Raw genomic sequence first — 17589 nt, 5'->3', positions numbered from 1 at the left:
AGACGTTTTCACACTTGAAATACTCGGATACCCTTAATTCTATCCATTCAATTACATTATTTTCAAGAATCTCTTTAAAATCTTGCCTACACAGCTTCGGGGCGTCGAATTCTGAGGCAAGCCCCACGTCGTGTGGGGGCGAAGAAAACGAGAACTCGTATGTAGAAAAACGCCATAATACTTTCTTTTTTTCTCCGTATTGTGTTTATTTGAGATCTGTGTTTCCATAAATTATATGTTGAACTTAATATGTTAATAAGTGCGCATTTATGACCTAAACATAGATATGGTTCGCCATGTGTGTCGGAGGAGTCGATTCGGATTTGGATAGGAAGGCTTCATTACACAACGAAACACTAACAAATGCAAGTAGTTTTAGTGCGCAAGATATGAATTTGCCTTAAACAGAAAAAGAAAACGATTTTCCAACTTTACCTGGATATTCTAAGACTCATAATCAGTCAAGATTTAATAACTTAAGGGGTGGGGGGATGGGGGATAGGGCTAAAGGGTTAGGGTCTAAAGGGGTTACTATCTGTTTGACACGGGAAGACGGGGAGACCAGGAAATTTCAATGTGAGCACTGAGCATGCTCGGATGTAATGAGATACAGTTTAAAAGACTACTTTTTAAATGTTTACTGCAGAGCCTAAGTTCATTATTATGATATTTTCACATTGCCGCTTCCATTTATTTCTTTTGTGGGGAAAGACTTTTTACTCTTAGCACATTTGCACGCTCGCAATCGTAGAGTCGATTTCGTGTATCGAAACAGTAAAAGTTCTTAGTAAAAGTTCTTACATTACCTAATCGTTTTAGTGTCGCAAATTCTGTATTGATTTTCATCCATTTACAAACGTTCTTCTTAGATCGACTATCTAGGCTTTTGAAGTGATTTAAGCTTAAAACAAGGGGTTATTATAATAATTCATTAAATTTACTTCAGTATATTACTGTTATAATACTCGAAAGCAACTGTACTATTTATTGCAAGTGAACAAACTCTTACTAAGGGTAGATAATGTTTCTTCTTGAAGTTGTATAGTTTTAAGCAATCGTAGTCGATTGAGTCCGTGCAGTCCCGGCTAAGAATAAGACTGCTCCAGATCTTTCCGTGGATGTCGTAAAAGGCGACTAAGGATTGAATGTCGCAAGGTAGATAAATAGTAGGTATATCACTTGTTCAGTATACCACTGAAAAAGTGATATACCTACTTTTATCCATTTTGCGATAGTGAAAAGGTGAATACAACTGTTGGCCTTTAAACCGTATGGTGGCGGTTATCCACCAAAGTATCTCCGAAAGGGGGAAAAAAAGTCCACAAGTAAGGAACCTTTAAACTTAGAGAAGAAAACATGTTACGTCAACCCCACGAAGGAAGTGTAGGAGGGCAAGGCAAATAATTCAATTCTTCATTTTGATCTTTTATGATTTGGAAATTAGGTTACCATGGCGAACCTCAGAATGCAGCAAAATAAAAAATAAGTAATAGGTTCATTAATATTATTTTACAACGCAAACACAAAATTATAAATATAAGAACACACCAGATTACAACCAATTCAGGCACTTGACATAAATGCGCAGTTATGAAATAGTAGTAACTGGTTCTTGAAATCAACATATTTTGTCGATTTGGCTATTCGGTGAAGAAGAAGAAGAAGAAGAAATACTTTATTGCACACAAACATCAGAATATACATAAAATATAGAATAAACAACAACAAGAATTGTAGGCATGCAAAGGCGGCCTTATTGCTGCAAGCAATCTCTTACAGGCAACCTCTGACAGAAGGAAAAGCTGCAAGAGAGCGGGATAGTGCAATTATACTACATATAATATACATATATATTCGGCAATAAATAGACATACATATAATATAAATAAATATATAAATACATATATAATAAATATATATATAAATACATACATAATTAAATAATGAAAAAAGAAAAATACAAAAAAAACACATTAATTACGATATTTGTTCAAATTACTTCACTCAAAGACAGATAGTAGTCTTTAAGACGACATTTAAATATGGGAAGGGATTGACTTTTACGGATGTCAGCAGGCAAATTATTCCAAAGAACAACAGCCTTAAAAGTGGAAGAGTTACCGAAGAACTTGGTTTTGCAAAATGGGAGTACCAGGCGGTTATCGTGCCGAGATCGGAGGTCAGTATGTGAGGCAGAATCGGAAATATAGCGAAAACGGTATTTAAGGTACGAGGGTGTAACTGGATTATTTAGGATAGAGTACAAGAATGAGAGAAGGTGAAATTGTCTTGCTGACCGAAAAAGAATGTTAAACATCTCAGAAAGCCTAGGGCTTTTTTGTCTTCTATTAAAAGATTATGGTAAGACGTTTTCACACTTGAAATACTCGGATACCCTTAATTCTATCCATTCAATTACATTATTTTCAAGAATCTCTTTAAAATCTTGCCTACACAGCTTCGGGGCGTCGAATTCTGAGGCAAGCCCCACGTCGTGTGGGGGCGAAGAAAACGAGAACTCGTATGTAGAAAAACGCCATAATACTTTCTTTTTTTCTCCGTATTGTGTTTATTTGAGATCTGTGTTTCCATAAATTATATGTTGAACTTAATATGTTAATAAGTGCGCATTTATGACCTAAACATAGATATGGTTCGCCATGTGTGTCGGAGGAGTCGATTCGGATTTGGATAGGAAGGCTTCATTACACAACGAAACACTAACAAATGCAAGTAGTTTTAGTGCGCAAGATATGAATTTGCCTTAAACAGAAAAAGAAAACGATTTTCCAACTTTACGTGGATATTCTAAGACTCATAATCAGTCAAGATTTAATAACTTAAGGGGTGGGGGGATGGGGGATAGGGCTAAAGGGTTAGGGTCTAAAGGGGTTACTATCTGTTTGACACGGGAAGACGGGGAGACCAGGAAATTTCAATGTGAGCACTGAGCATGCTCGGATGTGATGAGATACAGTTTAAAAGACTACTTTTTAAATGTTTACTGCAGAGCCTAAGTTCATTATTATGATATTTTCACATTGCCGCTTCCATTTATTTCTTTTGTGGGGAAAGACTTTTTACTCTTAGCACATTTGCACGCTCGCAATCGTAGAGTCGATTTCGTGTATCGAAACAGTAAAAGTTCTTAGTAAAAGTTCTTACATTACCTAATCGTTTTAGTGTCGCAAATTCTGTATTGATTTTCATCCATTTACAAACGTTCTTCTTAGATCGACTATCTAGGCTTTTGAAGTGATTTAAGCTTAAAACAAGGGGTTATTATAATAATTCATTAAATTTACTTAAGTATATTACTGTTATAATACTCGAAAGCAACTGTACTATTTATTGCAAGTGAACAAACTCTTACTAAGGGTAGATAATGTTACTTCTTGAAGTTGTATAGTTTTAAGCAATCGTAGTCGATTGAGTCCGTGCAGTCCCGGCTAAGAATAAGACTGCTCCAGATCTTTCCGTGGATGTCGTAAAAGGCGACTAAGGATTGAATGTCGCAAGGTAGATAAATAGTAGGTATATCACTTGTTCAGTATACCACTGAAAAAGTGATATACCTACTTTTATCCATTTTGCGATAGTGAAAAGGTGAATACAACTGTTGGCCTTTGAACCGTATGGTGGCGGTTATCCACCAAAGTATCTCCGAAAGGGGGAAAAATAATCCACAAGTAAGGTGCCTTTAAACTTAGAGAAGAAAACATGTTACGTCAACCCCACGAAGGAAGTGTAGGAGGGCAAGGCAAATAATTCAATTCTTCATTTTGATCTTTTATGATTTGGAAATTAGGTTACCATGGCGAACCTCAGAATGCAGCAAAATAAAAAATAAGTAATAGGTTCATTAATATTATTTTACTACGCAAACACAAAATTATAAAGATAAGAACACACCAGATTACAACCAATTCAGGCACTTGACATAAATGCGCAGTTATGAAATAGTAGTAACTGGTTCTTGAAACCAACATATTTTGTCGATTTGGCTATTCGGTGAAGAAGAAGAAGAAATACTTTATTGCACACAAACATCAGAATATACATAAAATATAGAATAAACAACAACAAGAATTGTAGGCATGCAAAGGCGGCCTTATTGCTGCAAGCAATCTCTTACAGGCAACCTCTGACAGAAGGAAAAGCTGCAAGAGAGCGGGATAGTGCAATTATACTACATATAATATACATATATATTCAGCAAAAAATAGACATACATATAATATAAATAAATATATAAATACATATATAATAAATATATATATAAATACATATATAATAAATATATATATAAATACATACATAATTAAATAATGAAAAAAGAAAAATACAAAAAAAAACACATTAATTACGATATTTGTTCAAATTACTTCACTCAAAGACAGATAGTAGTCTTTAAGACGACATTTAAATATGGGAAGGGATTGACTTTTACGGATGTCAGCAGGCAAATTATTCCAAAGAACAACAGCCTTAAAAGTGGAAGAGTTACCGAAGAACTTGGTTTTGCAAAATGGGAGTACCAGGCGGTTATCGTGCCGAGATCGGAGGTCAGTATGTGAGGCAGAATCGGAAATATAGCGAAAACGGTATTTAAGGTACGAGGGTGTAACTGGATTATTTAGGATAGAGTACAAGAATGAGAGGAGGTGAAATTGTCTTGCTGACCGAAAAAGAATGTTAAACATCTCAGAAAGCCTAGGGCTTTTTTGTCTTCTATTAAAAGATTATGGTAAGACGTTTTCACACTTGAAATACTCGGATACCCTTAATTCTATCCATTCAATTACATTATTTTCAAGAATCTCTTTAAAATCTTGCCTATACAGCTTCGGGGCGTCGAATTCTGAGGCAAGCCCCGCGTCGTGTGGGGGCGAAGAAAACGAGAACTCTTATGTAGAAAAACGCCATAATACTTTCTTTTTTTCTCCGTATTGTGTTTATTTGAGATCTGTGTTTCCATAAATTATATGTTGAACTTAAAATGTTAATAAGTGCGCATTTATGACCTCAATATAGATAATATGGTTCGCCATGTGTATCGGAGAAGTCGATTCAGATTCGGATAGGAAGGTTTCATTACACAACGAAACTCTAACATATGCCAGTTGTTTTAGTGCGCAAGATATGAATTTGCCTTAAACAGAAAAGAAAACGATTTTCCAACTTAACGTGGATATTCTAAGACTCATAATCAGTCAAGATTTAATAACTTAAGGGGTGGGGGGGATGGAGATAGGGCTAATGGGTTAGGGTCTAAAGGGGTTACCATCTGTTTGACACGGGAGGACGGGGAGACCAGGAAATTTCAATGTGAGCACTGAGCATGCTCGGATGTAATGAGTTACAGTTTCAAAGACTACTTTTTAAATGTTTACTGCAGAGCCTTAGTTCATTATTATGATATTTTCACATTGCCGCTTCCATTTATTTCTTTTGTGGGGAAAGACTTTTTACCCTTAACACATTTGCACGCTCGCAATCGTAGGGTCGATTTCTTGTATCGAAACAGTAAAAGTTCTTAGTAAAAGTTCTTACATTACCTAATCGTTTTAGTGTCGCAAATTCTGTATTGATTTTCATCCATTTACAAACGTTCTTCTTAGATCTACTATCTAGGCTGTTGAAGTGATTTAAGCTTAAAACAAGGGGTTATGATAATAATTCATTAAATTTATTCAAAAAATTCAAAATTCATTTATTTCAAGTAGGCCTAATACAAGCACTTTTGAAACGTCAAGTCTGTCCGTGTGTAGTGACTCTACCACCGGTTCGGAAGGCAGATTCTACCGAGAAGAAGCCGGCAAGAAACTCAGCAGTTGCTCTTTTCCAACATCAAAAATTTACATTTTACATTTTAACATTCATTTTTCTATCTTGTGAGAGATGAAAGCGGAGGCGGATGCTTCCAAGCAACCTTGTCATTAAGAAACTCATCAATTGTATAATAACCTCGCTGTAATAAATGTGTTTTAACACATTCTTTAAACTTATGCAATGGTAGGTCCAAAATTACTTTAGGAATCATATTATAAAAGCGTATACTCAATCCCACAAATGACTTCTGCACCTTTCGCAGACGATACGCAGATGTCACTAATTTATGACCATTTCTTGTAAGTCGACTGTTTATATCCACTTTTTGTTTATAAAGACTAATATGTTGTCTTACAAATACTATATTGTTATAAATATATTGTGAGGCTACCGTAAGCCAATTTCTTTAAATTTTTCACGGAGGGATTCACGTGATTTAAGTTTATATATTGACCGTACAGCTCTTTTCTGCAATATGAATATAGTTTCAATAACAGCAGCTTTGCCCCATAATAAGATCCCGTAAGACATCACACTATGAAATTACGCGAGGTAAACAAGTCTTGCTGTTTCTACGTCAGTAATCTGTCTAATTTTCCTGACGGCGTAGGCAGCTGAGCTTAGTTTACCTGCTAGTGTATCTATATGGGTACCCCACTGAAGCTTATAATCCAAGGTCATGCCCAGAAAAACTGTGGAATCTTCCATTTTTAGTGATTCTCCATTTATTATTATATTTTTATTAATTTTCTTTACATTTGGTAAAATAAATTCCACACACTTAGTTTTTTTTGCATTTAAAAGTAAATTATTGACAGTAAACCAGTGCGACACATGCGACATAGCACGGCTTACATCGTCAGAGTTGTCTCTACCTCTATCAGTTTTAAAAATTAGAGATGTATCATCTGCAAACAGTACAATGTCACAGGTTTCACTGACATGGTGTGGTAGATCATTTATATACACCAAAAATAGAAAGGGACCCAAGATTGAACCCTGTGGGACACCCATTGACGTAGCCGACCCCTGCGACTTAATGTCTTTTATGCAAACCCTTTGGGTTCTGTCACTGAGATAAGAGGCAACCAAATTTAGTGCAACGTTTTTGATACCATAATGGGCTAGTTTAAGAAGCAAGGTTTTATGATCAACACAATCGAATGCTTTGGATAGATCACAAAAAACACCAATGGCATTCTGCGAACGTTCCCAGGCATCGTACACATGTTTTAAAAGTTTAGCGCCTGCATCCGTACTGCTCCGGATGTAGTAAGTTATTTACATTGAAGTGATTCAAAAGTTGATTTAATATAATTTTTTCAAAGACCTTACTAAGAGCTGGTAAGATTGAAATGGGTCTGTAATTGTTAATGTCGTTTTTATTGCCAGATTTAAATAGAGGTATAAGTTTACTATGTTTCATCAAATTTGGAAAAGTACCTCTATCAACACATTCATTAAAAAGTATGGCTAAGTATGGGGCAATAACGTCTATAATGTTAGATATTACCATTACAGACATACCCCATAAATCACCGGTTTTTTTCTGTTTCAACAACTTAAAATTCTTTATTATATCATATGCAGATATATGTTTAAAATTAAATAAAACGTTGCACTCATTAACGTTGTTCCTCAATAAACTCTGAGCTGCAGTAGGTGAAGAATTAAGTGAATCAGTCAAAAAAATAGGAACACTCTGAAAAAAGTTTTCAAAGGTACTTGCAACCTCACTGTCAGCGGTAACTTTATTATCATTAATAATTAATTCAAAGTTTACGTTGCGAGATTTAGCTTTCCCAGTTTCATTATTAACAATTTTCCAGGTTGTTTGTACTTTGTCATCCGATTTTATTATTTGAACCTTAAAGTATAGCGACTTAGCATGAAAGCAAACGTTCTTAAACGTTTTAGAGTACATTATTACGTGTTGTAGGAAAGCTGGAGTATGGTTATATTGTTTTTCACTATAGAGCTCATACAAATTATCTCTACTTTTATATATGCCAATAGTTGCCCAATCGCTAAACTTTATTTTTTTATTGAAATCTATATGTTTGAAATTGAATATTTTGTTAAATTCATTTTCTATAATATTAAAGAGCGTACCATAAATGCTGTCAGGATGACCGTTCTTAAAGACAAGGGCAGGAATTTTGGATGATATTTCACCTATGAATCGCGTCAATTTGCTCTTAGTTATCGGCCTACACTTGACGATATGTTCATCTTTGTTTATATTATTCAAAACAGTAATTTGTTGGCCACAATGATCTGATCTTAAGTTGGTTATTATCGATTTACCTAAGATATCACAGTTGAGAAAAATATTATCTAAACATGATGCTGAGGTTGCTGTGATTCTAGTAGGTTCACTAAAATCATAATTTAAATTAAAACATTTAAATAAGTTTAGCAACCTAGTCGTAGTTGCATTACTAAGTAAAATATCAAAATTAAAATCCCCGCATACTATTGCTTTTTTTGTGGATACAGACAATCGCTTAAGCACATCTTCCATTACCTAAAGTATATTACTGTTATAATACTCGTATATTACTGTTTAACTAAAGTATATTACTGTTATAATACTCGAAAGCAACTGTACTATTTATTGCAAGTGAACAAACTCTTACTAAGGGTAGATAATGTTACTTCTTGAAGTTGTATAGTTTTAAGCAGTCGTAGTCGATTGAGTCCTTGCAGTACCGGCTAAGAATAAGACTGCTCCAGATCTTTCCGTGGATGTCGTAAAAGGCGACTAAGGATTGAATGTCGCAAGGTAGATAAATAGTAGGTATATCACTTCTATTTCAGTGGTATACTGAACAAGTGATATACCTACTTTTATCCATTTTGCGATAGTGAAAAGGCTATTACAACTGTTGGCCTTTGAACCGTATGGTGGCGGTTATCCACCAAACTAACTCCGAAAGGAGGCGAACCTATAAGTAAGGTGCCTTTAAACTTAGAGAAGAAAACATGTTACGTCAACCCCACGAAGGAAGTGTAGGAGGGCAAGGCAAATAATTCAATTCTTCATTTTGATGTTTTATTGTATGGATATTAGGTTACCATGGCGAACCACAGAATGCAGCAAAATCAAAAATAAGTAGTAGGTTCATTAATATTATTTTACTACGCAAACACAAAATTATAAAGATAAGAACACACCCGATTACAACCAATTAAGGCACTTGACATAAATGCGCAGTTATGAAATAGTAGTAACTAGTTCTTGAAACCAACATATTTTGTCGATTTGGCTATTCGGTGAAATTGTCTTGCTGACCGAAAAAGAATGTTAAACATCTCAGAAAGCCTAGGGCTTTTTTGTCTTCTATTAAAAGATTATGGTAAGACGTTTTCACACTTGAAATACTCGGATACCCTTAATTCTATCCATTCAATTACATTATTTTCAAGAATCTCTTTAAAATCTTGCCTATACAGCTTCGGGGCGTCGAATTCTGAGGCAAGCCCCGCGTCGTGTGGGGGCGAAGAAAACGAGAACTCTTATGTAGAAAAACGCCATAATACTTTCTTTTTTTCTCCGTATTGTGTTTATTTGAGATCTGTGTTTCCATAAATTATATGTTGAACTTAAAATGTTAATAAGTGCGCATTTATGACCTCAATATAGATAATATGGTTCGCCATGTGTATCGGAGAAGTCGATTCAGATTCGGATAGGAAGGTTTCATTACACAACGAAACTCTAACATATGCCAGTTGTTTTAGTGCGCAAGATATGAATTTGCCTTAAACAGAAAAGAAAACGATTTTCCAACTTAACGTGGATATTCTAACACTCATAATCAGTCAAGATTTAATAACTTAAGGGGTGGGGGGATGGGGGATAGGGGTAATGGGTTAGGGTCTAAAGGGGTTACCATCTGTTTGACACGGGAGGACGGGGAGACCAGGAAATTTCAATGTGAGCACTGAGCATGCTCGGATGTGATGAGTTACAGTTTCAAAGACTACTTTTTAAATGTTTACTGCAGAGCCTAAGTTCATTATTATGATATTTTCACATTGCCGCTTCCATTTATCTATTTTGTGGGGAAAGCCTTTTTACCCTTAGCACATTTGCACGCTCGCAATCGTAGAGTCGATTTCGTGTATCGAAACAGTAAAAGTTCTTAGTTATACTTCTTACATTACCTAATCGTTTTAGTCTCGCCAATTCTGTATTGATTTTCATCTATTTACAAACGTTCTTCTTAGATCTACTATCTAGGCTGTTGAAGTGATTTAAGCTTAAAATACTGGGTTTGGATAATAATACGTTAAATTTAACTGAAGTATATGTACTGTTATAATACTCGAAAGCAACTGTACTATTTATTACTAGTGAACAAACTTTTACTAAGGGTAGATAATGTTACTTCTTGAAGTTTTATAATTTTAATCAATCGTAGTCGATTGATTAAATTGTCCGTGCAGTCCCGGCTAAGAATAAGACTGCTCCAGATCTTTCCGTGGATGTCGTAAAAGGCGACTAAGGATTGAATGTCGCAAGGTAGATAAATAGTAGGTATATCACTTCTATTTCAGTGGTATACCGAACAAGTGATATACCTACTTTTATCCATTTTGCGATAGTGAAAAGGTGATTACAACTGTTGGCCTTTGAACCGTATGGTGGCGGTTATCCACCAAACTAACTCCGAAAGGAGGCAAACCTATAAGTAATGTGCGTTTAAACTTAGAGAAGAAAACATGTTACGTCAACCCCACGAAGGAAGTGTAGGAGGGCAAGGCAAAAATTTCAATTCCTAATTTTGATCTTTTATGATTTGGATACTAGTTACCATGGCGAACTACAGAATGCAGCAGAATCAAAAATAAGTAATAGGTTCATTAACATTATTTTACTACGCAAACACAAAATTATAAAGATAAGAACACACCCGATTTCAACCAATTCAGACACTTGACATAAATGCGCAGTTATGAAGTAGTAGTAACTAGTTCTTGAAACCAACTTATTTTGTCGATTTGGCTATTCGGTGAAATAGTCTTGCAGACCGAAAAAGAAGGTTAAACATCTCAGAAACCCTAGGGCTTTTTTGTCTTCAATTAAAAGATTATGTTAGGCGTTTTCACAGTTGAAATACTCGGATACCCTAAATTCTATCCATTCAATTACATTATTTTCAAGTAACTCGTGCTACTACTCTAGATTGATTTATTGATTAATTTGGTTACATGGCTCAAGATTGGTCAACCCTACAGGAAGAGCCATACCGCTAAGCGATTAAGCCGCATAATTAGGGTGTAGTTGTGTAAACTGCTATACTCCTTCAACTTAGACTGCGTCGTCACCGAAGCATTAGATAAAAAAACTATCTATTACATTTTTTCTGGCGATTTTGTCCGTGAAAACGTTCTATTTGCTGGGTTCGTATTAGAGAAAGTTTTCAAAATGGATCTGAAATATATTTATAAAATGTTTGGGTACAGGACACATTTCGGTGTATACTCACAGTTGGATTTACTGTTTTAGGATGTTTAGGGGTGATGATGTAGGAAAATAGCTGTTGGATCAGATTTAAAATTATAATGTATGGAATAGACTGGAAATGTATTGACAAGCCCAAAAACCTTTTAAACTTTCAAAGTGCACTTTGGATTTTGCTATTTAGATAAGTTGGTGCGATTTTTTTCGGAAAATGAAAAAAGCCGCTCCTCTTATTTTCCCGAAAATGACGATAAACAACAATTCTCGTGGCTTCACTTCAATCCCATTATATTAACAACGGAATATTTATGAATTTGGTTTAGTTATTGCACAGTTCACGTTACTCTGTAATACCTAGATCAAAAACAAATCAATACCGGAACCAATTGTTTGGTTCCGGTATTGATTTGTTTTTGATCTAGGCAACCCAAATCCCAAAGCAACCCTGGAAATGTCCAACCGGCAGCGTTGATTATGACACTCAATAAAGTAAAGAAAACACAGTAAGTCTTCCGATATTCAGACGATGCCGATTTTCGCTTTGACGTTAATATATTCTATATATTTTGGAATTATATTTTTTATAGTATTTTTTGATTGTTATATTATTCATGACGCATGGCACCCATGGCACCGCAGGAAGGTTGGAGCTCACTGGCTCGCTAAATCTCGAAATCGTGGAGAACTTTATTTACCTGGGTTCCAATATTAGTGCCACTGGTTCTTGTGAAACTGAAGTTCGAAGGCGAATCGGATTGGCCAAAAGCGCAATGTCACAGCTACATAGGACTTGGAAAGACAGGAACATCTTAATCAAGACAAAAGTGCGTCTGGTCCGCGCACTTATTTTTCCTATATTTACGTATGCAGCTGAGACATGGACCATTAAAGCAGCTGATAGACAACGTATTGACGCTTTTGAGATGTGGTGCTGGAGGAGAATGTTGCGAATCCCGTGGTCGGCACGCAGGACCAACGCATCGATTTTGAGACAGCTTAAAATTACAAGAAGGCTATCAACCACCTGTCTTAAGAGGATTCTCGAGTACTTCGGTCACATTGCCAGAAGAGATGGAGACAATCTTGAAAAGATAGTGGTCACTGGCAAAGTGGAAGGAAAGAGACCTCGAGGACGTAGCCCGTTTCGTTGGTCGGATCAAATCCGCACTGCTCTCGACACCAAAGTGCATACGGCTTTAAACGTTGCTCAAAGCCGAGTCAAATGGCACAAAATCGTCCAAAAAGTTGTTAGTGGAAGGGGTCACGACCCTCAGCAATGAGGAACACGACGTAGAGAGAGATGGCACCCGTAATAGTGTTTATACGTCCATGAACAAATTGAAATGTTAGCTATATTTCTTGTACATCGAGAGGTTCGGTAACATAGAAGTCGTGGGATTTGTACACCGGTGCGAGCTTGGCTTTGAACTCAACTTAGTTGTAGCATGGGTGTGTGAATTAAACCCTAATTTAATAGTTTGAAGTCCAAAACAAAGGGAATCTATTAACCTCAGAGCAATAAGATTCGTGTGTTTTATGTTCGATTTTTTTTCTCGTTTGGGATTGTAACCGCAACCAAGGAAACCTACCTCATGGTGTTTTTAAACGGAAACCGAGGTCTCCCTCGTTGCATTCATTGCTTTCATTACGAGCGAGCGACTGATGAACATGCGACGAAGGTTTTGTTGCACAGGTTGATTGTTAGCTTATCATTCAACCTGAGCGACAAAAGTGACCTTGGACATCAATTGCGCTTATTGAATTCAATGAAATAACACGAATCGACAACTCACTGCTTTTAACATCTGGCGGTGCCTGATAAGCGTAATTGTAAACATTTTCACGTATAATTTTTCGTAGTTTAGTTATGGACTAAATACGACGCAGGCGCTTCGTGTAGTATATACCGTTTCCTTAAGTTAAAACTTAGTCAATCGTTAGATCAATTATGGATGTTGTCATAGTCGATGAAGCGTCGGCTCCGTGTTTTGGCGAATAAATGTAGTAGCTGATATTAGCAGTGCCTTAAATTGGACTAGAGTTTAAGCAAGAGTCACCATTTTTACTAGAATACCAGAAGTTGCTCTGTTTTTGTATAAACAGCGTGCGACTGTTGGAGTTCGTACAAAAACAATGCACCTTTTTTGTAATATAGCTAGATGTATAGCGAATATTCATATCGTCTTCCCTTCTCGAGATCATATCCTAGTCAAGATCATTATAACTAGATCGAGACAATTCATTATCAATACATTTTATGACATTAATTTCTTCGAAACGTAAAACGGCGACTTAGCGGTTGAATATATCTACCTTTGGTACGGGGAGTTCTGCTGCAGATCGCCACCTATCATAAGTCAGCTGGTACCTTATCACCACCGTGTGTTCGACAGTACCGAACACACCGGTGCACTGTGCAAAGGAACACTGGTTAAGTTGCTGTCTACGGTTTCCATTTATTTTGTTATTTTCACTTTGTTAATCTGGCAACTTTTGTAATGATTAAGTTAATATTTCGGATGAGTATAATACAAAGTGTCATTTTAACAAAATTCATCTTCTCACAAGAAGTGCGTTGCGACAGATCCGTAGAACTTTTGAAGAACTTAGTAACGTTTTGGCATTGTTTCTGGTGTTAAGGGTATGTGCCTTAGTATTAAAAGTATAGTATACGCAGATATAATATGCTGTTGGAATTTTACCAACCTGTAAACTTGAAGTCTTATAGGACTGTCATAACGTTTCCATTAAGAAATTATATTTTTCATTATACTCACTTTGACAGTTTATACTGAAACATTCTAATTAAAGGGCTTGTTGATATGATAGACTGGTTGGTTCCTAATACTGTGTAATCGGATGTAATAAAAACACCCACATTCCATCTTGTGAGCTGGCAGGTTATTTCGTTATGTCAGTCAATGATTTACACGATTTTTCCTTTAACAAAGAGGAATTCATGGAAAATCTATCTCGGAGTAGAGCAGTAGATGTAATGGCGGTCTATCTAAATATAATTGAGTGGTTATAATTTAAATTATCCAACATTAAACCTAAACCAATATATTATGATTGAGTAATTACAAAATATCGGTGGATCAACAAAGTTTTCTAACTAATTATGGTCACTATCTTTTGATAAGTGAATGATAAACTTGAATAAGAAAATTAAATTACAATAAACCAAATAGCTGGGAGATCATAAAATCGATTATAATAATTTTAGAGCGAAATATTCAAAAATTGCGACTTGATTATCATTTTATAAGCTGATCCAACAACCTATTTTCCTACTAATTGAGTAGGCGGTTCCATCCATTTAATATTTCCTTTAATTTTGATTAACTTTATGTAACTTTGTGTTTATTACTAAGAACCTTGTTATTTTATCAAATTTTAATATTGTTGATTTAGATAGATATGATTTGAAGTACATATTTTGTGTTTATTGCCTTTAGTTCCTCCAATAAGTAATAAAAGAATATCTGAAATGATGTTCTATTATTTGCGACATTCGTGTAGGGATTGGAATATGAGAGAAGGATAAAAGCACGTACAGATATAATCCATTTAATATTCGTAATATTTATCGATATATAATCACATTTATTGGCTTGAGGGCCCGCGTCAGTGTTGTGTGCTATCCGGAAAGGCGCTATGAGTGTATTTTCGTGGAAGATGGGTTCTTATGGGCTTCGGCCCTCTGTCGCACGGTCGGTGGCATGGCACTTTCTCTTGCACTTTGCCAAGCGGCGCTGTAGTGCGGTCGGCCGTGCATCGGGGTCACGCGTAGACGAATACAACCCTACACCACCACTGAAAGCCGCGTGCTCTAACATCGAGCGCAACTATTCATACAGTGAGAGTAACAATTGTATACCTCTACGTTTGGCCCGAAGGTATTCAGAGCCACGTGCTCCTTTTTAATGTTCTAAATAGTGGCGTGGAAATATTTATTTATGGAGAAGGTGTTTCTTCGTATGGTAAGGGGAAAACAGAATTATTAGTCCTTCAAGACTGATTTTGTGGTTGGCTACTTGTTATAATACTAAAATGGTGGTGAGTAGTTTGTAAAACAAGTTTCCCCTGATACAACACGGCGAACGGGTATTTTTGCTTAATGTTCTAAAGTAATACTCGCATATAAGTCTCTTATTCTATATAATAGTAATTGACGTTGAGCGTGTAGGTACTTTCTCTTCTCCGAACAACATGAACAGCTCTCCTTCTCCCGTCAGTCGTACCTAATATCACGATTTTTATCTGATGTATTATTAATTCTCTTTAAAATTTTGATTTAAAAAAATTGCGGAGCTATCTTATTTTGTACTTATGTTTTTGTTTATATATAAAATTAAAATATTTATGTAACGAAACAAGTTATAATAATTTTCTGTGAGCATTTATCTTACACTTTATTATAATGTTATTAAATAGTGGTTATAAGAATTATACAATCAACATCTGTGTGTCTATAATCGATTTAGCATAATTTATGAAGTGTGCGTTTACTTACAATGTAGCCTTGATTTTATACTCTTTAGATTTAAAAACTACAATGTCAATAAAAATACATAAAACTAAAACATGATACACTAACAGCTTTTCGAGTATGCATACAAATTAAGGAATAACCAAAAAAATTAACCATGCGCTTAGCAATGATAAAAAAAAAAAAAACATTCCTAAATAGGTATACATAAGACGAAAACCTATTAGTTTGGAATACAGAACTAAACTTCGGAATTACCACCAACAAACACATATTCAAGAGTCTAACCTGTAATTAAACACACACTATTAAACCTGCACTAAATAGTGACTAAACTGATTAAACTTATAGGAACAAAACAACAGTCTTATTTATGCCCAATTTTATCCTCCCCGACTCCTGAGACATGATTCTCAGTGACATATAATTGTATCTGCAAGTTTAGACGACGAACTTGTATAGTACGATGTAAATTAAATTCACAGTGTCATAGAGAATCAGTCTATGTCCAGATGCGACTTTAGCTTCTTCGTTTTTTTTGCATTGTCCTGGTACCAAAATGTTCCGGTACAATTCAGATTGTATTCATTTCAGATGCCTTTTCTAATTGACTAATTGGTCAATTTTGTCTATAAGAAGGATTTATTCAATCTGACGAATTTTCCAAGCATGTCTCTCTCAAATCTGAATAAATAGTAGGTTTCAGAGCCACGTGCTCCTTTTTAATGTTCTATATAGTGGCGTGGAAACATTTATTTATGGAGAAGGTGTTTCTTCGTATGGTAAGGGGAAAACAGAATTATTAGTCCTTCAAGACTGATTTTGTGGTTGGCTACTTGTTATAATACTAAAATGGTGGTGAGTAGTTTGTAAAACAAGTTTCCCCTGATACAACACGGCGAACGGGTATTTTTGCTTAATGTTCTAAAGTAATACTCGCATATACGTCTCTTATTCTATATAATAGTAATTGACGTTGAGCGTGTAGGTACTTTCTCTTCTCCGAACAACATGAACCGCTCTCCTTCTCCCGTCAGTCGTACCTAATATCACGATTTTTATCTGATGTATTATTAATTCTCTTTAAAATTTTGATTTAAAAAAATTGCGGAGCTATCTTATTTTATACTTATGTCTTTGTTTATATATAAAATTAAAATATTTATATAACGAAACAAGTTATAATAATTTTCTGTGAGCATTTCTCTTACACTTTATTATAATGTTATTAAATAGTGGTTATAAGAATTATACAATCAACATCTGTGTGTCTATTATCGATTTAGCATAATTTATGAAGTGTGCGTTTACTTACAATGTAGCCTTGATTTTATCCTCTTTAGATTTAAAAACTACAATGTCAATAAAAATACATAAAACTAAAACATGATACACTAACAGCTTTTCGAGTATGCATACAAATTAAGGAATAACCAAAAAAATTAACCATGCGCTTAGCAATGATAAAAAAGTAAAAACATATTCCTAAATAGGTATACATAAGACGAAAACTATTAGTTTGGAATACAGAACTAAACTTCGGAATTACCACCAACAAACACATATTCAAGAATCTAACCTGTAATTAAACACACACTATTAAACCTGCACTAAATAGTGACTAAACTGATTAAATTTATAGGAACAAAACAACAGTCTTATTTATGCCCAATTTTATCCTCCCCGACTCCTGAGACATGATTCTCAGTGACATATAATTGTATCTGCAAGTTTAGACGACGAACTTGTATAGTACGATGTAAATTAAATTCACAGTGTCATAGAGAATCAGTCT

General features: G+C 35.2%; 1 protein-coding gene and 1 long non-coding RNA gene across 3 annotated transcripts in view; both read left to right on the top strand.

The window, feature by feature from the left end:
- The window catches only part of LOC120636058, a 129799-nt gene that overhangs the window by 102372 nt on the left and 9838 nt on the right, over positions 1–17589 (top strand). The gene's annotated exons all lie outside the window — the stretch shown is intronic.
- Positions 6–5737, top strand: LOC120636059. The gene is made up of 3 exons (XR_005659338.1): positions 6–1647; positions 2279–4011; positions 4665–5737. It is a non-coding gene; the product is annotated as an uncharacterized LOC120636059 (long non-coding RNA).

The sequence above is a fragment of the Pararge aegeria genome, chromosome Z, assembly GCF_905163445.1.
Source record: "Pararge aegeria chromosome Z, ilParAegt1.1, whole genome shotgun sequence".
NCBI classification, from domain to species: Eukaryota; Metazoa; Arthropoda; class Insecta; order Lepidoptera; family Nymphalidae; genus Pararge; species Pararge aegeria.
This window is presented reverse-complemented; position numbering and strand designations above follow the sequence as displayed.